Here is a 26238-nt window from a genome sequence, read left to right as displayed (position 1 = left end):
ATAGGTCAGTATGTATGGGGATTCGTCGGTGTAAATTAACCTCCTAAGAGGTAAATGGGTCAGTCATGTACTGGGATTGTCTGCTTGTTTATGAACCTCCTGAGCAAGTGTATAGTGATTACTAATCAAAATGTTTCTAAACATAGGGTTCATCTGAGACTCAACTGCTAGTACGAAGCAGCTGTGATTGTCATCTTGTCTTTTCTCTGGAACATAGGCAGGAAAATATGTTTAATATTGAATAAACAATTAAAATCAGGGTCCTAACGAACTAAAAACCTTACCTCACTCAGTGATTTACCCTCAGCCTTGTTGGGAAAGGCTAGTTACATTCGACCAATGCCAAACCCACAAACCACATCCAGAAGTCATGGGTAGTTTTCAATGGTTGTCATTCACTCACCTGAAATAAAATTTTACATTAATTTAACTATGCTGTTCACCTAACTAATTGCCTGTGAGTATCTTCTGTGAAACTTACTCCACTTATGATCAGGCTATCTTCCTTTGTTGTTACAAAGGACCTCAAAACTTTCCGCGTAAAAAGAAAACTATTCAGCCCGGGCATTTGTCATCAGAAACTGGAGTTTATTAAGCAGTTCTTAAAATATCAATGAAAGTGCAGAACCAATGAAATTTAATAAAAACTTCTAGTCTTCGTGCCATAAAATACAAGTTCTAAGCAAAAATACTAAGAAAGATCTAATAAAACTTACTTTCGACACAAAATACAAGGAATTAAAGTAGTGTAAAGGGTTGAACACCCTTATTACTTTAGCTAAACTCAAAAATGGCTTCACTATTAAATAGCACTAACCTTACAACCATCGATGAATAGCACAAGACGGAATAACGGTAAACAGGCAGCACAAAACAAAATCACCAAAACACCAGCGACAAAATAAACAGACGTTTACCTCCGCTAGCACAGAAAACTGTTCCATATTCACGATTTTTTTCAAGTTCAAGGATTCGGCAGTTAAGTACAGACAGGTCCTAGCATAGTAATATCCAGTAACGCTAAAACGAAAGAAAACATTGAAAACTTTTATTGTTCCAGGTGAAGTCTCACTTTTGGGAAATTTGTTCTTGTTACAGAAAAGGTGGAATAGGAACCACAAATAAATCGATTTTGAGGGAACAAAGGCTCAGAAATTCCTTTATGCTCAATTACCTCAACGAAAATGTAAATGTTTTATACGCAAAGAAGAAAAACTATAGCCACTCTCTCTCTCTCTCTCTCTCTCTCTCTCTCTCTCTCTCTCTCTCTCTCTCTCTCTCCATATAGGTGCACTGCATTAGATTTCACTCAGGAGACAATGAAAAGGGAATTAATTCGTGAAGGTTAAACTGATTTACTAAACTGAGATGACCGGTATCAAATTTCTAGAAGCACAATGATAGAAATGTCGTAAGGTTGTGAGAGGTCTATAAAATGACTAATGATCCTTTCAAAGTAATGTCACGAAAAAGGAGGGAGACTTAGTGTTTTCACTCCCATCGAAAGAACACAAAACAATTTTATGTTCTTATCAGTATGTAGAAGGTGAGGCTTGTCGTTGTTACGTGGATGCCGGCAAGAACAAACAGAACATTAAGAGACGCTGTATTTGTTCATTGTTTGGTGAATGTGTATGCATCCCGGTTTAATTCGGATAAAAAAAAAGTGACTGAGTACTGTTGCACCTATTCCTATAAAAGCAATGGAAGGTATATAAAAAGTAGCAGTTTAACAAATTAATTAAATGGAATATAAAAAAATACAAAGATAAAATTACACTGCAGTGGGATGGACGGCTGAGGAAAAACCGTCTTGGTAACTTTGACGATCAATTTTCACCTCGTTTGCGTTGCGACGAAGAGGACGAGTTTCTCACTAAACGACTTCACTGAACCCATGTGTGGTTATAACTGATTCCTTAATCGTACATATGGGTTCAATGAAGTCTTAATTGAGAAAGACGTTCTTATTTCCATGTTTCTGAATATTGTAACTTTCTTTCCATTTTTAATGAGTCCTCGAACTTTTTAATAAGACACATATCAAAAGAAGATTGATTTTTGTTTTACACTATATTTAGTCATTTATAAATATCAAGAGAAAAGAATGCAAGAACATCACTTCCTTTCTGTAATGTTTATAAATCTCTACCTATGTGAAATACAGCCACTATAAAAAAAAAAAAAGTAATGCCTCTCTCTGAAAATATATATTACCAGAGTATCATTACCATCATCAGCATTTTTTCGGTCTCTGCAGTTATTTTATTTAAAAACAAGACAACATCTAAGACAGTAATCACTCTCCTTCCGACAACTGCAAGATATCTTTAGGAATTATTGAACTGAATCAAGATGAGCGTCCATATGATCTCACTATGCTTGTAGTAGTCTGCTTTGTCATATAGAACCAGAACTCGGCTTGTAATAATAATAATAATAATAATAATAATAATAATAATAATAATAATAATAATAATAATAATAATAAATGACATTCAGTGGAATCATTTCAACAAAGGGATACTGCTGCACATTATGTTTTCAAACAATATGGAAAATGTATAAATAAGTAATGTATATACAATCGCATATCTCTCTCTCTATATCTCTCTATATATCTCTCTCTCTCTCTCTCTCTCTCTCTCTCTCTCTATATATATATATATATATATATATATATATATATTCATATATATATATATATATATATATATATATCTAGCTATTTATCTAGAATTAAATAGAATATCATCACTAATCTCTTGATCTTTTGAAACATCGTGTGAGGTGCCTGAACTATCCTGAAACAGTTCCTAGTCATTCCTGAAGCTGGAACCAACGAAACGAGACAGTCTGAGATATCCATCGAAATATTTATGTCATTACTACAATATCGCATTTTCAAGTAAATGAAGATGCATTACTTCCGAAATTCTTAATAGCGGAAGCAAAAAAAACCTTCATTTCTCAGCTGTTTACCTAGAAAATTAATGATATCACACTATATTGTTAAGAAAATTGTGTAAAGAAACTGTACTATCTTAAAAAATTCGAATCTCTTTCTTGAGTTACCTGATATGGCTATTACTTCCCGGAGCCACTAATATATGGCATAAGTGAGGTATTTTTGCCTAAAATCCCTAAAAAAAAAAAAACTCATTCCTAGGTACACATTCACGGTGCATCACTTAGTCGCCTGAGACAATGCAAGATGGTAAGACACTGGTTTGAACCGATTCGTAAAATCTTTTTGACAAATAAACGAGCTGTCAGCCTATTATACACTTTGAGGATAAGATTATATATATATATATATATATATATATATATATATATATATATATATATATATATATATATATATATATATATATATATATATATATATAATATATATATATATATAATATTTTAACACAATACAGAAGACAGTGATATCATCACATAATACAACGAGGCGATGTTGGAAATGGAAACTACAAAATGCCTTAATTTCGATCTCAGAGGGGATTTGACTCTCCCAGTACAGGCCTCTCTGGTCACAGAAATTTCAATGAAAATGAATAATTTGAGTAAATTGTTGTTGCAATGTCTTTACATTCTGGTGCAATATAGGGGTTTGGAAATTTAGCGACACTGTTAACGATGGATGGCAAAACTTCACCTAAAGCAATGTGTACAGCTCAATGAGCGAACAAAGGAATACTCATACACGCTTAAAATGGCAAACTCAGAAATATTGCTGTCCCTTAGGAAAACAAAAGTTGGTACTGAAAACATGGAATGGGGAGATTGGGTGCTCATTACACCATCTTTCTAATGCCTCTGAGTAGATAATTTAGCCAACAAACCTTACGCAGTCTGTCTCCTTGTCTCTCTCTCCGTATCTGTCTGTCTGTCTGTCTCTCACACACACACACACACACACACACACATACATCGCTGCATGAATATATCTCCATGGTTATGAATCACGCAGTCTTTTGTAGTTATCATAATCATAAAATACTTGTCAAACCTCTCTCTCTCTCTCTCTCTCTCTCTCTCTCTCTCTCTCTCTTTGAAGGAGCGAAAACTTCGTCAGATGATTTGTTCCTTGAAATATTTTCTCTGGATAGTATACATATATAACTATAATAAACACAGGTAGGCCACAATCCTCTTTTTCTCTTTTGTTTTAATCCTTCACTTGACCTTCCGGGGAAACAACTAAGTCGCTATTCAGCTCATATCTCTCCCAACAAAGCTTTTAGACAATAGGTTATTTAACTCTTCCCCTTCGTCCAACCGCAATACAATGGCCGACATGATATAACCAATTTTCAATTTATTTTTGAATAGGTTCTGGTAAAGACTTCGTTTCCCTTACATAAAACAATTCTACTGAAGCCTGAGTAATTCTTCAGTATAATATTCGGTTATTTTCTTATTTAACATCCAAGAAATTCTGAACATTTTGAAGCAAAAAGTAGTAGATATTCATTTGGTTGCTTTGCATGGAATTAATAAATAACAATTATTTTCGCTCAGTATCTAACGAACTAAAAGCTTATTGACATACGCTACTCAATAACCACATTTATTTGCCTCGGTGCACATATGATCAAATGTGTAGTACATTTACCAAGGGGTGGTTAGCTAAGAGAAGAAAATTCACAATTTTATGCCAACGATGGTGGTCTACAACTACGCAGAGGTAAGCTTTTTTTTATCATGGTGAAGTAATTTTCAAAAAATTATCCAGTTAATGTTTATTACGTCATTCATACGTCATAAACACTCATATAAATCTTCGGATAATTATTTATATGTTTCGTAAATCCCGTCAGTTATTGACTGGATTTATCAGTGTCTATTCAGATGCTGACAATTTTTTGCTCATGTTCTTATGTTACAGCTTTATTGATGAGAAAGTTTTCCATGACAAAATCAGATTAAGGCCATTTGTTGTCTACTCACCCACGCTCTTCGTATATCAAAGTTTCAGTCAACATTTCGAGTTTATACTAACAGTTGTTTTAGAGCTTCGCAGTAGGGTGTCTTCTGTAGGTATTTTATTATAAATTACCTGAGATTTTAATATCATGCAAATGTACATATGCCGTTTCTGTATAGAACAACGCTTTATATATATACATATATATATATATATATATATATATATATATATATATATATATATATATATATATATATATATATATATATATATATATATATATATATATATATATATATATATATATATATATATATATATATATATATATATATATATATATATATATATATATATATATATATATATATATATATATATATATATATATATATATATATATATATATATATATATATATATATATATATATATATATATATATATATATATATATATATATATATATATATATATATATATATATATATATATATATATATATATATATATATATATATATATATATATATATATATATATATATATAGATATATATATAGATAGATAGATAGATAGATAGATAGATAGATAGATAGATAGTGACTGATGAATGTAAATCGAGGCGAGCCTAGTCATTCTGCAATGAAAGTTTTCCCATGTCCTGAGTAAAAGATGAAGTAAAATAATGCTGCGTAACATAATGAGCGAATTTCAAAAATGAACTCAGAAAATATATTTGAAACGGAAAGAGAAATACAGATATAGAGGTTAAACAAACAATGAGATCTTGAAAACATCTAAACAAAAACATTTGAGGAACAGGCAGACGGACAGATCATCACATAAGCAGTGAGATAAACCAAGAAATAATGTTTAGAGGAGAAACTACTTTCCCTCAAAAGTATATAAACATACTCCACTCACACGCCCTTAAGAGAGAGACAGAGAGGTAAAGACAAAATGGAAAGACACAGTTTAATACAAGAAACGTCATCAGATGTCAGGTACTCCAGGGGAAACACTGAAAGAGCATGAGGCTTTCCTCTTTCTCTAGATGGACTCACTACAACAATATATTTTGAAACACCCCTTACAAATAACAAATGTTACTATATCGTTTTCCACATGTTTTTGTTAACGATATCACGAACTATTTTTGTCCATGAAAGTGCTTGATTGCATTCTCGCTTTCATCAGTTCATGAAAATTAATACTACAGCATGGTCCAATAGACAGCAAATTTACACTCACAACGCATTACTTTTTGCAGAAATCAGCATCTACATAGAAACACTGAATTATTGTACTTCCTTTTATCCGCTTACTACTAAAAATAAAAATAAAAAGACAAACTCTATTTGTATCGTACTTTTAACGGCGACCAATTATCTTATTAAACAAGTTGAAACCTTTTCTATTACCTCCTAATCTTCATAGATTTTGGTCTACAGAGTGTCGTATATCATTTGCATATAATGTATAACCTGACGCAACCCTCATCCACATTTCGCTTTTAGGTAAAATGTCGAAACATCACGAAGATATTGGAAAAACTCACAAACAGCAATGCATACAGTAGTAACAAAATACCAGTGATAAAGTGGAATACCAGAAAAATTCATTTGAGTTTCCATTCCACCTCCAAAGTTTAAGCGAATTAGACGCAGAAAAATCTTTCTCTCCTCACGTTAATTGAAGTTGGGTGAAGAAGTGCTCGTGACCATTAAGAAACAATAAGCTCTGACTTAATGTTTAATAAAGAGAAACTTTAGACGTAATAAATTATGATATAATGCAACAGAAGATATTAGCCGGGTCCTCTGCAATCTGGAGGAGGGAAACAAAAATCTCATGGCGAGAACAACTGCATAAACTTCAAGAAAAGGGAAGAAATAGAACAATACCAGATGACTTTAAAACCAGGTTATAAGCTGTGGGCTAATTACTGAAGAAAAAAAAAGGAAATTACTTTCAGAGAAATTGTAAAATAGGCAGTATACTATAATGCTTTAAATATGACAGTATATATATATATAATATATATATTATATATATATGACATATATATATATATATATATATATATATATATATATATATATATATATATATATATATATATATATATATATATATATATATATATATATATATATATATATTTATATATATATATATATATATATATGCCTGTATAAACTCTTAAATATTTCTTCGTTTTACCATTATGTTATTCTCTGCAGGTGTCCGAATCATTTTTCCTAAAAGAGTGCAACAGAAGACAGTATATTGTATTTAAATAAACATATTTTATAATGTAAAATTAATATCCTAATTAAAAAGTCGTTTGTTTTATGACTCCTATGCTTTCATTTTTTTATTAAGAATATCTGTCGTTTTTCGTTTCTCAAGTTTTCGTTTGCAGCTACGTTATTTAGTTTTTCTACTACTAGACTTCACAAATAAGAAAAAATATACAGTTTATCTAGCTAACGGGATATTCATTTCTAATTAGTTAAAAATAGTTTGTTTTTTCAAGTAATAAAACGTGGTTATCTAACCATTTCGTATCTCTAAAAACAACTCATGATATCAAATTTTACATTTATTTATTCCATACCATTGGCAATAAAAATGTAAAATTACAAGTGACATAACAATTCCGTAAAGGAGCTTGAATAATCTTATTTGGATGTCAATAAAAAACACTATAATTGAATAAAGGGATATATTTTGCTTGGTAATAAAATCTGAACGACAAAGAATAAGATAAATTATGAAAGAAAAATTAAGATTAGGAACCAAAATTCATTCATTTCTGCAAAGAAAAGGACCGTTTTACTTGAATACAAAAGTGATTTATAGAATCAGGCTAAAGGGAAACCATTAAGGATTAGACATGATGCCAGTATAAGTTATTAGGCAGGAGATTTAAGTATTCAGATAATAAAACAACTATGAATATACAGACAAAACATTATTTCTTCTCCTCACAGAGATTAAAAAAATAATCTTTCTCCCTTGAATTACGGGAATAGGATTATTCACCCTTCCTGTTAACCTCTAAGATTTTTGGTGATTGCTATAAAAAAAAAAGCTTTGCTCACTCATCATTCCATTATTAATTTTTCTATCTGGGAAACTAGGTTTTATGTTTCTACTCGATACATTGTCTTCACTACTTAAATACTTTTTCTTTATTGTTGTGGCCTTCTCCTTTATGATAACAATTCCATGGATTAGGTCTTATGTTGCGTAAATTATTGCTTGCCATTATCGATGCAAAAATTACGCTCTGGGGATTGAAAGAATGAATGAGGCTAGTTACGTTATCATACCCAGGACTTAAACTTATCATCAGAAAACGAAATAGATAGATAGATAGATAGATAGATAGATAGATAGATAGATAGATAGATAAATCATCAGTCTTATGAGAAATATAATAAAATATTCATGCTGTCATGATTATTGTATATATAAAATATCGCATCATTTCCACAATAAAAACTAAGAGCTGAAAGAAATGGAAAGTTGCAGAGGCATATGAAAAATTGCCTTGCAAGTGTTACAAGGTTTGAAGGCATATGCACAACTCTTTGTATAAACCTGAAAGTTTATGATATAAATGATTTTCTTTTTTATTTGTATCATGAAAACGATAGGCTAGTGACATTTCAGGGTTATGAAGCATACACTTAGAACCATACAATGTGTTTTTACTGGTGAAAATATCTACTGGTGACCTTCAAACTCTCTTAAATTACTAAACACTAACCTTAGTTAATGTGATCTACACATAATCTAACACGCTGTTAGTATACACTCTGAGCAACCGTAAAAGTATCATCTTGTTACCTGAAGGTATTATTCATTCGCATTAGTCTTCAAATGTATCTATTTAATCTGTGTAAGTTAATTATTCATTTCTCTTCCCACTAATGGGTAGAGTCTTATCCAGTCACATGCCTTTAGGCCCTATACATTAAGCCCCGCATACTCTATCATTCAAAAGAACAGAAGCTGATTAAAATGGCTGAGTAATTCTTCATCATGATGAATGAAGGCCTTAGAAGATCAGTGTACCTATTTTTCATCCCTCTCATCTTACCCTCGGAATGGTGCTACGAAGGATGCAACGTGTTCCTGCCGAAAAAACTGATGTTTATCCTTTTGACTTTTCAGACTTTCACCGAATGTTCCGACCAGTGCAGGGGAAGTAGTGTGTCTTCAAGGATTACTTATTCAACTTTATCTATAAATGTTACTAACGATGTAGTTATTGAGTGGTGGATCAATAAAAAATTATTTGTTCTCTCTCTCTCTCTCTCTCTCTCTCTCTCTCTCTCTCTTGCAATCCATAAAAAAGAGGTCATTTGTGAGTACACTCCTAATTAAAGAAATGGAAATAAAAGTGGCTAGTTAAATCTCGTAGTACTAATACTGGACTTGGTAATGGATAGAAAATGTTGGAGACTGCCGTACCTGTTCTCTCCTGCAGTACACTTGCAAATATGCCAGAGGAGTTGAAAACTTCCCTCTGCCATCTGAGGATAAGTGCATTATTATGGCTGAGCAAACCAGGCACTTTGGCTCTTCGAATGTGCCAGTACTGGGGACATAGAAACTTCGTTCCTTAGCGTGCGGGGAAAATAAGGGAGAGGTGGGAATTCTTACCCTGTGACATTCTGGAACTATCAAATGGGGGTTTCACGTTTGGTGCGAACGTTAGTTTTAGTTTTCTTACAGCGACAATGTTTAGAATCTTCATATAATCCCGTAAGGTTTATGGATTTTTTAAATTCAGGATTTGGGAGTATGTTTATAAAAAAATTTCTGAAAGATTTCTATTAAGATTTCCAGAGCAAAAGACTTACAAGTAAAAAAAAAAACTGTTGATGACTTATTACTTATCTTTCTTATTCAGTATTTAATTATTTTATTGTTACCTTTATCCAACTGTTCATAACTCTATTCCTATATCGTCTAACCGAAGGTATTGTGCTTTGAGTCACATAGGAATAAAGGGCAACCATAGTCTTTTTCTATTTTAAGTTTCGTCCCTTAACTAAACCCCTCAAAACCCTAACTTTTATAATCCAATAACGTTCATAAAAGAGAGACAATGAATGATATTACTACGTTTAAAACTAAATAGTACAATTTCGGGGTTACCTTGACATTCCATTTCAGAGTTCATATAATACTCCATTTCATTATAAATATATATATATATATATATATATATATATATATATATATATATATATATATATATATATATATATATATATATATATATATATATATATATATGTATATATATGTGTGTATGTGTGTATGTATGTATTTATGTACATTTAAAATTGTACATATAAAATTGTATCAAAAGAGAGTGGAGGTGTGAGATCGGAGCGCTCCAGGTTTCGTGCAAATAGCAAGAAAATATTTTGTTATTATGTAATTATCCTTTGGGTTCATAATAAGACAAAATTAGTAACAAATGCGCCGAAGTTTTTACAAAGCAATCGAGTTTTCTGAACAGCTGCTACAGCGCATAGTCAAGGCCACCGAAAATAGATCTATCTTTCGGTGGTCCCGGTATAATACTATATGAGCCGCTGCCCAAGAAACTTTAACCACGGCCCAGTGGTGGCCTATCCTATATCGTTGCCGGGAGCACGATTATGGCTAACTTCAACCTTAAATTAATAAAAACTGCTGAGGCTAGGGGGCTGTAATTTGGTATCTTTGATGATTGGAGGGTGGATAATCAACATACCAATTTGTACCCTCTAGCCTCAGTAGTTTTTAAGATCTGGGGCCGGACAGAAAAAAGTGCGAAAAGACAGACAAAGCCGGCGCAATAGTTTTCTTTTCAGAAAACTAAAAGCATCCGCTTGCCTCAAGAGATCATATCCATTATTGCGTTAGTAATGTTTTTTGTAAAGCTGTAAAATTCGTACCACCATAATTAAGACTTTTCCGAGTTACTCCGTCATTGGCACAAATTACTTCATGCATAAATGGATATTAAAAATTTGAATAAGAAGACACAAGTTTTTTGGGGGGGCGGGTAAATTGAGAACCTTTTACCTCACAGTTCAATGTATATAATGCAAAATGAGGAAATGTATGAAAGTACAGATAAAAAAAATATCGTTTAGTGAAAAATAAAAATTCTAAACAGACTGTGTAACTATAACATCTAACTTCTTTTCCTAATCTAACTCACTAATATCCTCATTTCGCCAACATTAATATGAGATAAAGAAAAGACGAGATCCGAAAAGAAAATATGGTTTTATCCTTTTTTAGAGAGATTTCTGACCACCGGTACAACTTAATTGGACACGATTCCCAAGAGAGAGGCCGGATCCCAGAATGTTCCATACGCTACCAAAATCTTTATTTCTTTCACTGATGTTATTTCGCCTCTGGAGACGGAAGGGAAATGATGTTTTTAATCAGGAATGGGAGAACCAGGAGGGAAAAATTTGTAAAGCCTTTCTCTCACTTCTCTCCCCTGAAAGGTAATAATTCATATTTTTTTTTGTCTGAATATGTTTTAATTTTAGACAGGACCAACTGCAAACGGAGGTCATTTCTTTTTCTTTCTCAGTAAAAATTCTAACGTGCACCATTCCAGTAATGCTAACATTTGCCACTAAAAATCAAAATGTTTGTTCACGACCAATTTTATGATGCTTGTGACATGAAATTTAGGAACTGGCAGTTAATAAACATCATCAACTTTTCAAGAAGCAATTGGATTGTGAGGAAAAAACTAAATTCAAACCAAAATAGGTTTCGGCGGTATTTCCCTGCTCCAAATAAACAACGCAAGAGAGAGAGAGAGAGAGAGAGAGAGAGAGAGAGAGAGAGCCTATGAAATATATAAAAAGAATTTGGTAGATATTATCAGTATCTCACAGCCTCGTAAAAAGTCGAAGAGCTCATCGCCAGATCCTTCTTTATAACCAGTACTTAAAATGGTTTGGTAGCTATTACAGGCCATTTAAATATTTTATTGTAGCTCTCCACAGCCTCCTACGGTAAAGTCTCAAACCCCATGACAGATCCGTGTTTTGGCAATCCACCCTTCGGCCATACACATGCAAATAGCAGCAGCGTTCACCGTTCCAATAATAGATGCAATTTTCGATGAGTGCTATTAACGAGCTGTAAGTATTGGCAATGAGAGCTGTTATTGTTAGCCCCACCTTGCGTATGGCGGTGAGATTTATCATTTGGGATGTCCCACGATTCCCCGACGCTGCGCTTGTTTGGGTTTGCATTGGGGGAAAAAAGAAGAGGGGAATGGATGAGAGAGTCATAAAAGTCAGCAGCGAGCGAACGTATGATGAAGTCCCTTGGAGCAGAATTGTGTATGAGCATCCCTCCCACCCCCCGGAGGAGTCGGCTTCGGGAGGACGGTCATTAGTTGACAAAGAGAGGCGGAGAAACAAACATACAAATGAAATAAATACAACACGAGGATTTGATGATGAAAGCGAGTACTGTGAAGAGAGAAAAATGGGGAATTTTATTGATCCTTTCTATACTCTTAAATTGACGAATGCCTTAAGAGAATTCATATGAAATAGGAATTCGGGATACAATGATAAGAAAAGCATTAATGAAAAAATAAAGATCATCGTCTCTCTTATTTCAGAGTGCATCATTCCTGGTATTGAATGACTTTTCTAGAGATATTTTCCTTATAAGGCATCTTTCATTTGGATAAACCTTTTACTATAGTAATCCTTACTGCTCTTGGCAACTGTTTGCACCTTCACTCGCCCGATCACCGTAATGGCCTTCCAACAGTCTTCCCAGCCGTCTCAAATGTCAGCAGCAATCACAGAAGCTACCCACCGACATAGCCTTAACTAAGACGATGGCTACAAATAATTGTGTTCTTCCTTTCCTTGTCAGTACTTATAATACTTGGTAAAAGTACAACAATTCTATTATTTTTTTCTGATTTAATAATGTAATATAGTTAACTATTACAGTGTCGAATATTTTCCACAGGATTGAATCAGAATCCACCTACTACATAAACAATCCCACCTTCATAATTTTTTTAACTGACAGCACCCACCATCTCTCTCTCTCTCTCTCTCTCTCTCTCTCTCTCTCTCTCTCTCTCTCTTTTCAAATACTGTTTTCATTGCTGTTCCCAAGACTTTCATACAACCATTTCACACCCGCCAGCTTACATGGATGAAATGCATTTCATGCTTTCAATATCTTTACTATAATACAAACATGCAGGAAGAGCTATAAAGGCATTTGGCTTTTTCTGTCAGGATCAAAAGAGAATGCTACAAAAAATTCTTTTACAAGAGAAAGTAAAAATTATATATATATATATATATATATATATATATATATATATATATATATATATATATATATATATATATATATATATATATATATATATATATGTATAAGAGCCGACCGGTCAGAGAAGCAGACACTTTGCTATCCATGTAGACACCCAGGAATTATGTATGTAATCAACGGATAGGTTTGCTTAAAAGCAAATGGGTGTTACAGACTAATACACACGCAAACAAAGCCACTCCATCTAAAAACATAACAGACACCTCACATGTCTCGAACTGTCGACCTAGTGCTCAACTCTCCTTGCTGCTGGGAGAAAGGGAGCTGGTGATTGGTACGATACATGCACATGAGCTGACATTTATCTAAGCGATGTCAGGCAGGGCAGCCGATCGAGTTTGGGGTCTACCCCAAAGCCAAATCAAAGTCCTTCAAAGAAGGCATCGAAGCTTACCCCATACAAAAAATGGGAAAAAGCACGTTAAAAGAAGAAGAAGAAGATGTATATATATAGAAGAAGAAGATATAGATATACACATAATATATATATATATATATATATATATATATATATATAGGATATATATATATATATATATATATATATAAATATATATACTAAATATACAAATACAATACGGCTTTCTTGGATGACTCAAGTATATTGTACAATGATAAAATGATCTGTAATGTATTTTATTGATCCCTTCTTTAATATGTTTAAGCTCTTTCAGACTAATTGTATAAATTGGTCATTAATGAGATCTGGTTCTAACAAGTGAGTAATCGTTTTTTTTTTTTAATTTTTGTATCGATTTTCTCTTATTTCTAGTTTGGTGTTTTCTGTTGTTGCCAAGAAGAACAAAGTCAAATGTTTTTTTGTTTGCAGAAACTCATATTTTGCATTCAGGAGATTCCGACTGTCTTTGCGTGTCCTCAGGGACCTGACAGGCGAGATGTCTAGACACGCTGCCATATTCCCTAGAGTGTGAGTCGTTGCATGGTGAGCAGGTCTCTGAACGACCGCCCAGGAACTCAAGACCAGAAGTGGCTGCAGTTTTAGGATAATTTCATTTCCATAGTAAAGGAAAAAGTATGAAAACAGGCATAGTAAATAGAGACTAGTAAAAATGCGCCGAAGTTTCTTCGGCGCAATCGAGTTTTCTGTATGAGCCGGGGCCCATGAAGCTTTCAGCCACGGCCCGGTGGTGGCCTGTCGTATAGCGTTCCCAGAAGCACCATTATGCCTAACTCTAACCTTAAATAAAATAAAATAAAAAACTACTTAGGCTAGAGGGCTGCAATTTGGTACGTTTGATGACTTGGGGGGTAGATGATCAACATACCGATCTGCAACCCTCTAGCCTCAGTAGTTTTTAAGATTCTTTTACAGAAAACTAAAATGGTATATCTTTTAGAAAGTTATATACACAAATATTTTTTTTACTTGGTTGGAACATCTAGGAAAAGTATTTTGCTAGAAAACGTAGCCTAACAGCTTTGAAATTCGTTTACAAAACTAGAAAGATTGACAAATCTCAATGAAACTGCAAGAGATTAAAGAAAATTTCTATCTAAAAATTTGCCAGATATGAAGAATTTATAAATCTTGATAACTTCAGTTATCCAAGGAATGTTTACAGTTCATAAATTTATCATTTTATTAGCTGCTTTCTATTTAAAGAGTTTTTGCTTATGATGTGTGTCTTACGAAAATGATCGATTTTTCTCGTATCACTGCTAAAAAGCTTCATAATACAACACAAGTCTTTCTCTTCTCTTCTTGATTTGCATTTAGAGTCATGCATGAGCTCTAATACTTCTGAATTGTTCCAAAAGAACGAAACAAAATTACCCACGAAATAAACAATAATCACTAAGTATAAGGCTCTATTTCGTAGGAAGAAAATTACTGATATCTTAAATAAACTGGTATTGCAATAATTTCAAAATTAGCAGTTTTTAGGGTTTAGCGTCATTTCGTTTTGAAGAGTCTGGAGAAATCATCTTTCCTATACTCTTCATGGATTTCATAAGAACAGGTGCTTTTGTCAATGTGAATGAACTTAAACGATAGACATAAATAAAAAAAAAGTAAACTAATAACCAGATATCATGAAAGGAAAAATTGGTAAAATGAAAAGTTACTCAACATTTATTTCCTTTTGGAAAGGTGAACTGTTCCATTTATCTTTGAAAGTGAAGGATAAGGAACTACAAAATAATAGAGCCTGAGAAGCCTTTGTCTGATTTAACATTTGAGCACCGCTGTGCTTACAAGTGAAATACCAGACTAAAAAGATTAATGAGCGTTAGGTGTCCTGAATTTCAAATAGTTCGTATGGACGACGAAATAATAATAAAGAGGGATTATGTTAAAATGACCGTTGGGTGAGCTAAATTGGCTAATAAAACAGCAAATAAAAAAAAAAAAAAAAAACTATGATACACAGGCTAATTTATATATTTGATGGTTATAATGGATATATATATATATATATATATATATATATATATATAAATATATATATATATATTATATATATAAAACTAAAATATATATATATATTTATTTGGTTGGTCTATGGAACATCTATAATAAAACATTTTGATTAAAACGTATGTGTGTGTACATATATTATGTTTACAAGATATATATATATATATATAAAATATATATATATATTATAATATATAAATAAAATATTATATATGAAATATATATATATATATATATATATAAATATATATAATTCAGTTATCCAACGAATATATTACAATTCATAAATTATATTTTATATATATATATATATATATTTACAAGATTTCTAATATGATGTATATGTTAGTACGAAAATTATGTATTTTTCTTGTATCATATCTGTGAAAGTGTATGATACTACAAAATATCTTATTTGTATAGAGTCATGAATATCTAATATGAATTGTTCCTAAAAAGTATATAAATATATATATAAATAATATATATATATATATATATATATATGTCTTATATAAATATTGCAATAAATATCAAACATTAGCATTTTATATTTAGCGTATTTTCGTTATAATTTAAAGAAATATTTCTTTTATACTTTATGGATTTATATAGATATATGCTTTTGTTATATATGAATGAATATATTATATTTATATTTATATATAAAAATAATATATAATAACCAGATATCAAATATAAAATTATAAAGTGAAAAGTTACTCAACAGTATATAGTATATATATTATATATATATATATATATGTATATGTGTGTGTGTTGTGTGTGTGTGTGTGTTTTTGTATGTGTGTGTGGGTGTGTTACGTCTAAGTTGAAGATTTTATATATAGTCCATACGGTCGAGATTAGGGAACCACTGACCCAGGATTGTCCCTTTCAATCTTCCATGACGTTTGATGCACAAACATGTTTCGATGGCATAAGGACTCCAAGACCCTTGGTAGTTATGTTTTTTCGTCTGATTATGATATCTAATTTTTAAAGAAACCAGCAACTCACATAAATCTGTACTGTTCCTTTTCAGCAAATATCTTCTCGACCATATTTTTAATCTACGATAAGTTTGCCAAAAGCCATCAAAACTCAAGTTTCCTTTTGGGGTTTGGAATTAAGTGAAAATGTAAACTCTGAATTGATGCTAAATCTCAGTTTACAATTAGAAGAGTGGTAGACGATAAATCCAAGACAATATCTCGGTAATCTAGATTTGTTCCAGGTGCTGTTGCTGAATAAATTATCTAGTCAATTGATCAAGTCTGATCAAGTCTTCAGTGTCAAAACAAAATCAAATTTTGTCCATTTGTCGTCTCATACACACAAAACGTGCACTATCATTGTAGCGAGGTAATTCCCTATCTTGATTTATGGCAATACTTTTAGTCAGTTTAATATTCAACATTTATTTATCTGGTCCGCTGGTGTAGTGGTTAGTGTCGTGGCATGTCGCTTAGATGTCGCGGGTTCGCGTCTCCCGCAGGGCGATGAAAAATCACTGGCTCTGTATCATGATCAGTTGCCGCTGCAGTGTGGGGTCTGCGGTGGGAGGTTGAAACCAACATTCTTTGGAAGCTTGAATTTCAAGTCAATGGCCGCTGTGTGTTGGTTCCATGTGAAATTTTAGTAGCAGTAGGGACAAAGAGTTCTACGTAGCATGTCAGAAACTGGTTTCTAAACAGTACTTTGATGCAGCACATTACACCAATTGAAATTAAGTATACACTTATTTATGAGTAGGCCTGTAGCATGGCCAGAATGCGGCATTATAGAAGTAGTAGAAATAAACGAAATAGATTTTTGTCTTTTACTTAGTCGACCGAATGTGCGCTGTAAATCCGAAGCAATAATGGTAGAATTATTTCAAAACGAAGCTCATCCTTCACCTTTTATTATTTTTAGCTTTTGATGCCCTTTAATATGTGTCAATGTTAATCTTGAATATCAAGCAGTAGAGGTAGATTTGTCATTCAAATGACAGTGTCGGCAACACTACTATTTTGGTTGTTAATCGATAATGATGACGATAAGCTGTCATCACCTGTTAATGCCACAGCTCGTCGTTATCCTGACTCGCTTAATCCGAGTTCATGGAAGCCATTGCTTGGATGGATGAGTTCCCTCGAGCCCATGTGCGGGTGATAGGTGAACTTGCTTGCGTTCCTACGGCTAGGGCATGTGGCCAACAATTTTCCCTTCAAAAGGGAGAAATTGACAGGGTAATAGTTACATTAGTAATGGTCAAAAATTTTCCCTTCAAAAGGGAGAAATTGACAGGGTAATAGTTACATTAGTAATGATCATAATCAATTATGAATTTTCTAATTTTTTTTTCTAAGCTTTAAAGGTTAAATAAAAAAGGTAGGGTGGCGTAATGAGACAGACAGACAGACAGACAGACAGACAGACAGACAGACAGACAGACAGACAGACAGACAGACAGACAGTGGGACGTTTAAAAAAATGAATCGACCTACAGTATTTAACGAATAATTTAGACCACGAAATGTTTAAGTAGACTAATGAAAAAACTCATATTACCATTCAAGAATTTTACAATGAAAGAATTTAATAACGCTAGTATATAAAAAAAGACTGATACAATTATAAAAATTGAAAAGAGATTACATGTTATTCACCGAAAAGGCGTAACAAAATGATATCGCAAAGTTCTTTTTAAAATCTACTTGTAGCTACTGATACAGGAGTAGGCAATTGATGAATGAGGAAAACGGTGCCAGCGCTACAAATGTTATAACTTGCTCAATTGTCTGGATTTTATAAGAAAGAAGTAAAATATATATTTGACCGAAGAATTAATGTAGAAAACGTCAACTATGTCATTCCATAATTTACAATATGTTATATATATATAGGCGTTATATATATTATATATCACGTTATTTGCTGTTCAGAGTCCCAATTTATACTATCATACTATATGTTTATATAAAAAAATGTTCATTTAATGAAATACGCATATATAAAAAAGATATAAATATATAATATATGATTTAATGATATATATAAAAATGTTGAAACATATATATAAATATATATATTACAGAATTCGAACAATTATATGCTATATATATATATCTCTCTCTATATCTCTCTCTCTCTCTATATATATATATATCTCTCTCTTTACTGATAAAACCTCGTGTTAGGCGATTCGAAAGTAGTTGTCCAGCTGAATGTAACGTTTTCTGATGATGCAATTCTTTTCAGTCCCCATTGGGGTCGCTGTAACTAATGAGCCTTTTCCAGGGAACTTTTTTGCCCTGCCGTCATCTGGACTTGATCAACGCAATCTGATATGACTTGGCTATAATCTCATTCCAATTACTCACTCATAAAATGTCGCAAGGTTCGAGAGACCGTGATTTCGCAGCCTAGATTTAATTTTTCCACAATTTGTTTTAACCATCATAGTGCTCTGGAAGTGCAAGGCATTATTCAAGCTTCCTAGCTCACGTAAAATTTGTTGTTCTGAGTCCCAGTTTAACTATCACCTGGATGTTTGTAGGGAAAAAATGTTCAGTTAATTAAGGAAAAAAGATAAAATAAAGCTACAGTGGTCGATGGAAAAACTAGGGGAAATACTTAGAATTTACAAATTTTCTCTCTCTCTCTCTCTCTCTCTCTCTCTCTCTCTCTCTCTCTCTCTCTCTCTCTCTCTCTCTCTCTCTCTCTTCAAGCACTGATTAATAAGGGAAAAAAAGTGTCGTACCAAACGTAAGATACCAATCAATTTCTCGTGAAGAGGTTAAAATGGAGCCTTAACAATGAAGTACGTGATCTTTTTCGCGTTAGTTACTCGTATTCGTCTGATGTCAATAAACTTCCCGAGTCTTTCAGAGTCTTGCAAAAAAAAATGCCAAATATTAAAAAGTCTTTGATGGAAATCAAGAGTGTCAGATAATGGTTCCAAACGACAGAGAAGCTGAAAGTAGATGTTCCGAGTATTTAAACTTCCCGAGTCTTTCAGTCTTGCAAAGAACTGCCAAACATTAAAAAGTCTTTGATGGAAATCAAGAGCATCAGATAATGGTTCAAAACGATAGAGAAACTTCAAGTAATGTTCCGAGTATTTTTTTACCATTTTTCTGTTTCCCGGTTATCGGAGTGTTTTATGGAACCTTTTTCTACTCACCAAATTTTTTCCTCCTTTATATAATATATCTCTTTTCTCTGGCTTTAGTGATAAGTAACGCCGTGAGAGAGAAAAAAATCCATTTACATCTCCTGTGTTTCCTGCCAGAATACATCAATATCTAAAAGTTTTCCGCACGAGCAAAAGAACCTAAAATTTTCTATATTGACTCTGAACTCGTTAGGTATCACGATGCATAATGCATAATATCCATTACTTGTAATTAATTGTTTAATTGATACCGTCTGTATATCTGTATATTACTGCTGAAAATGATATTTAATTTTTTTACTGATATGCCTTTTCCTATACATGTGACAATGGATTAACCTAATTTTTTTTATATAATAAAGTGTGAATTATCTTAAATAATATTCATCTAGGAATTGCCCTGTTTTTTCTCTGTAAAGAAATTGTCACCGTGAAAGCTGAACATAATTTCGTAACTAATACCCCTTTATCTAATTTCCACGCAGTTATATATTACAAATATCCACTTTCTATAACACGAGAGGATTTGAATACGTATACATGCCATCCATCCATCATGGCCTTATACAGTCAATCCCTAAGGATGTCATTGAACTGAGCTGGCATTCGCCAGCAGTTACCCTGAAGCCCCGTAACCAATTTTGTTGAAACATTACAACTAAAGAAAGCCATGGCCTGTGTCCATACACAATTTCAAAGCATTCAGGTATAATCACAGCCACTGATGGATCTCGGTAATGCAAAGGCTGCCATTAATGCAGTCAAATGACAGGTTAGCATGATGAAACCTGTTACCTATCTCATTCCTGGTTAGTGCGTTAATGTTTTCGTCACTAGCACTCCGCAGACGATCGAAGCTGATTGAGTTCACGATTGCTTGCATCATGTGTCTTGACCGAATGTCTCTGAATAACTTCAACAAACGATTCTGTCTATCTCATACACTGGATGAACCATCCGTTATTTCATGCGTTTTTGTTCCTAATAGTTATATGAGTAGTTGGTCGTCATTCATAGATTTCTGTTAGCTGTATATCAGAGAAATCTGTTATCGAATAATTAAAACACCCCTTGAATAATCATAATTTTCCTTGATGGCTGAACGCCAAATGATCTTCTGACCGTTCCGATTCTTTGAGTACAAAGATGTTGTATAGATAGTGACATTTCCATCCATCTGGCCTTCTCTCTCCGTTTCTTTAGGATGTCAATCTCTCTCGGCATTCCTCCAAGGGCTCTTTCCTGCTTCCACTGGTAACCAAGTTGTTTAAGCCACCTGTAATAAAAAAAAAAAGTCAGGGAGAGCTTCAATAATCAAGTCCATTTGGCTGGTAAAAAAGAGTCATCCGGCAAAAAAAAAAAATCGTTGATGCAACAACGACAATTAAAGACAATCTTACAGTAATACTTCAGAATATAATTTGGAATCTTGCTAATTGTGACCAAGGGTAATGATTTACCGAAGAAAAGTATCATCTCAGTTAAAGAGTTTGTTATCTCTGGAAACAGATCCAAAAATAAAATTAGATTCATTTTAAGTGGCTAAGAAAAGGACTGGTTTTCTAGCAACGGGACCTACAACTTATTGTGGAATCCGAATTGAATTAGGAGGAATGAATTTATATCACCAGAAATAGATTCCTCTAATTCTGACATTGGCCGGTCGGAGAAACTGGGCCAACAGGATGCTAGTCAAAAGCAAATAAAATTCCAATGAAGAATTTCTTTTATCTGAAGAGATTAATATTTCTTGGGGTCATTATCTTTATGATATTTACAGTCTTTTGTTTATGTTTTTACACGCAGCAAAGGTGGATACATGCCGGGCTAAAACCCTTGACGGTCACTATCTAGGAAAGACTAAAGTGACTTTTTTCCAGTGACCTTTTTTGTTGGATTCGTTCAATGACATTACGACTATAAGCAAATTAGTTTAGACCGAATGCTCGAAATAACTACAATTCGCAGTACATTTAGTATAAGAAAAAGTACCATTCCACATCTAATTAAAGAAACAAAAAATTCTGCAGCCTAATAAGTTAAACGCGGTTAGTTCATTCAAAGATTTCTGTTAATGGATCTGTATATCAGGAAATCTGTTACAAAATAATTAGAAACTCCCAGAATGAATCATAATTTTCCTCTCAGGACTAGTTGAACGTCAAAATGATGCAACCGTGGACGATTCTTTGATACAACAGATGTTATATCTAGATAGACTGAAATTTATCAAAAGATCTTTTGAAGTTGATGGACCTCCCAGTTCTATCTTTAAATCATTTTGGGATGTTTTTAAGGGTGCCCCACCAAAAAACATTGAAGCATAATCAAGGTCCATGTTATCCGAGGAAACAAGTCATCCGGCAATGCTTTTATCAAAATATCGTTCATTCAAAGGAGAAATGGTTTCGAGCAAAAGACTGGCTTCGCATGAACTTCTTGGTCCTAGTAATCAAAACTGAATCAAAGAAATGGGACATCACAGCAGGGATGTCCGACCTCTCTCTGACAAAGTCAGAACATTAACAGAAATAAAAACTAATTTTCCCTTGAAAAAAGGATTTTTTTTTTTGTAACAAAGTCTACTATTAACTTATGAAAGGACCTGGGATTTAAAGTCACAGAGGAATAATCTTTACTACATTTCTTGGTCTTGGAGAAATCAGGACAAAGTAGATAACATACATAAGAGCAATAAACAAATAAGCAATTAGTGTAAAGCTGTGACTTGTTGGCATGTTAAAAAATGGAATGACTTTCTTTTAGAGCAAATTAGTCTTCGACACAGTTCATATGTGGCTACAAAAAAAGTTGAGTTTTAGAGGGTTTCATCATCTTCATATTAATTAAAGAAACAAAAATTTTTCTAACTAGTACTTTAAAGGATGATTTAGTTTAAAAACATTTTGAAAATGGATTTAAAAACCAAATTTCCAAAATGTTTATGACATCTTTATATCAAATTTTGACTGAAACAACTTTATTCTAATTAGGACGGCTGTATTGCATTTTATCAATATCAATAGATTATTTTACAAACAGCAGGTCATTTCAAACTAGATCATAAGATCTCTCCTTTGTAATTCTTCCACTTGAGTTCTTATCACTAAATCATTTTGCTTGGATGATTTTTCTCCACTAATCTTCTTCTCTTATTGACTTTCTATTCCCTTCAGCGGTGTTATTCATCTTTTCCTGTCATCAAGTCTGACCCTTTCACCCTTTCACCCCTTCTCTGTGTTATTTCCTTCAGGGAGGAGGGAAGCCTTTTGCGAGTAGTTGAGAGGGAAACTTGAGAAGAAGGGTAATGACGAAAGTTCCCAGATAGAGATTGGAGGGCAATTGGGAAGAGGATTAAATCCCTCTTCCACGTGACGTTTAGTTTTGTTTAGTTTTGGTTAGTAATATCATAAGTTTTAGCTTCCCGAATGAATCAGTACCCTCAAAAACTCCTAGCCCATTGCTCCTATCCTTCCTCCTTTTCTCATCAGAAAAACAGTTTTTGTTGCTTAACAATGGCAATAATTTCTTTCATAAAATGGTTGTAAACAGTACTTTTGTTTCTCACAGAATCTGGACACCATCATCATTTCATATTCCCAAATTTTCTTTGAATAGAATAAAATAGAATAGATGATTTAGGCTAAAGGCCAAGCACTGGGACCTATGAGGTCATTCAGCGCTGAAACGGAAATTGACAGTAAAAATTTTTGAAAGGTGTAACAGGAGGAAAACCTTCCAGTTGCACTATGAATCAATTGTTAGGAAAGGGTTGAAAGGAAGATGGAAGAGAGAAAACATTAATGGAGGTACAGTAAAAGGAATGAAAGAGGTTACAGCTTGGGGCCGAAGGGACGCTGCAAAGAACCTTCAGTAACGACTACAGTGCACCACATGAGGTCCACTGACGGCAGTGCCCTCCTACGAGGCAAATTTTCTTAATGGTCAGCGAGATAATGACACGTTTAGGTCTTTTAAGTATTATTTCCAAATTTTTCCAACAAATATACAGATGGCATTCTTGTACTGCAAGTTAGACTTTATGATACTATAATGGTACTATAATGATATTTTCAAAATACTTTAGTTTGTACGCAAAAAAAGCTGGTCGTTGCGAGCACTTAAAAATCCTGATCAATTGCAGCAAACCAGGGTTGATATTTATAGGCTTTGAGTTAAAACATGTCATGAACAGAGGCAGTCAACATATCACAAATGGATTGAAAATAAGTCAGTGACCATATGTAGGGAACGAACCTTTGGCAAACGCTAGTTAGAACTAGCAATACGTAGTTGACTTTTATTCAGCTTGTTTATGATGAGTGTGCAATAAAAGGCCGACGTTTTATTGGAATGTAGACTCGCCCTAAGGCTGTCTTCATCATGATGAACAAGTAGATAATTAATTGAATGCGTCGTGGGCTTACGGTGCATAACTAGCAACGTGTTAGTCTTGTTAGATACAACAATGATGCGTGGGGATATGGTACTCTCATCGCTTTGATAGTCACCCAGTCAGTAGGCATGTAGTTTCTGTAGTGTATATGTTTTCTTCTCTTCATGTTTCTTGGTTTTTGGTGATACGTTATCTGTTATGGATTATTTTGTAGTTTTTCAAGTATTTTATTTCACTATTGCTGTTTCCTTCATTCACAAAGATGTAGGTAAGCCCAGCAGGCTCCAAGCTCTCTCCTGATGGAACCTTATGTAAGGGTTGTAGAGGTTTTTGTTCACTTCTTTTAAACAGAAGCTTTCATAAATTCATTAGCAGTCCCATTCCCTCCTTCCCTGCCATTACCATGGTGTAAATAGGTTGAGATAAGGAAACAAAACATACCTTTTGAGGTTCATGGAGCTACCTCACAGTCACAAGGATGCTATCAGGATTCCTGATCAGCAGAAAAAACAGCGGTTATCAGTAATATAGATTCACCTATTGCCATGTGAAAAGTAGTCAACAGAACAAATTCTTGGAAACCAGATCGAAATTCCTTCAGTCTACCAGTATGTTTGGCTTTTAGATTAGATAGATATGGCTCCTTCATGCCTCGTCCTAGAAGGGTTGGTACTTTTTCACTCGTGATTTTCAGGTAGGAACTCAGGTTTTACATGTTTTTCGTATACCAACTGATTTAAACAATTTATTCTACACATAACCTTCTGAAGAGAGAGTCAAGGTCCAAAGAAGGAATTAGATGACTGTGCCTTAGGGGAATCTCACAGAAACTCAATATTCCGTGGGAAGTTATGGTTACATGAAACGCGTGTGGATATTCATTATTTTTGGTTAATAGTAGTAATGCATCACTCTAGAGATCTGAGAAATGATAAGGTTAAGAGGGTTGTCAGATTTAAGAGTGTTTAAGCCTGCCCAAAGCATATTAAAGGGTAGTTCCTGCCAATCATGGTATTAGAATTTTAAGGATGTTCATGTCGTCCGTTCCAGACTTATTTTGCACTTTTATTATATCAGGTGACTGAATGGTCACTAAATAACTTATGTTTGCATATATTTAAAGCAAACGACATCCATAGTTTTTCCCATCTGCACCTAATCAAATGTTCTTTATGATTTGTGTACATTCTTTAGCTTCTTCCACGTAGCTACGAAGAATTCTAATCTTATATAGTGTCCTGAGGAATTTGCAATAAGCAAATTTTGGTAAATGGTAGTTTTTCAAAAGAACAAAATTCTTCGGCTCTCGATTCGTCTGAATTCTTTATTTTTTATATAACCTGTAAATGCTGAAACAAATGTAGTTCATCCTTACAATTGTTTGTCTTTTTTATTATTACAATAATAATCAGATCGGGTTATGTTAGTTCTACTTCACTTGATATACAAAAGATTAGATTGCATACAAATAATCTAGATTACAGAGACAGTAAATTTTAAACCTATAATAAAACAGATTCAAGCCACGTTATTATTATTCTTTAACATGACACCAATTCTCTGTTTGGTACAATGTTATAACAAACAAATGACGAATTTCAAAGCCAGAAAACATTTTCTTTCTCAGCCACTGATATAAAGATATTTTCCAAGTATAAAAACACATCTGAATTTAATTCAAGCCTCAGCAAAGACGGAGAGTGCAATTTCATGATTTATTAAGCGATGAAAATCACTTGGCAAACACAATTCCACTACAACTGATCAGAAGGATTCAATTATTCGAGGTAATTGCTTTCGGCGCTGCTAGTTTGTTCATCTCAGCAAATACTGCAAACACAAGGAAATAGAATGATCAGTTTTTGACACGGAAAACTGCA

This window comes from Macrobrachium rosenbergii, chromosome 8 (genome assembly GCF_040412425.1).
Source record: "Macrobrachium rosenbergii isolate ZJJX-2024 chromosome 8, ASM4041242v1, whole genome shotgun sequence".
NCBI lineage: Eukaryota > Metazoa > Arthropoda > Malacostraca > Decapoda > Palaemonidae > Macrobrachium > Macrobrachium rosenbergii.
This window is presented reverse-complemented; position numbering follows the sequence as displayed.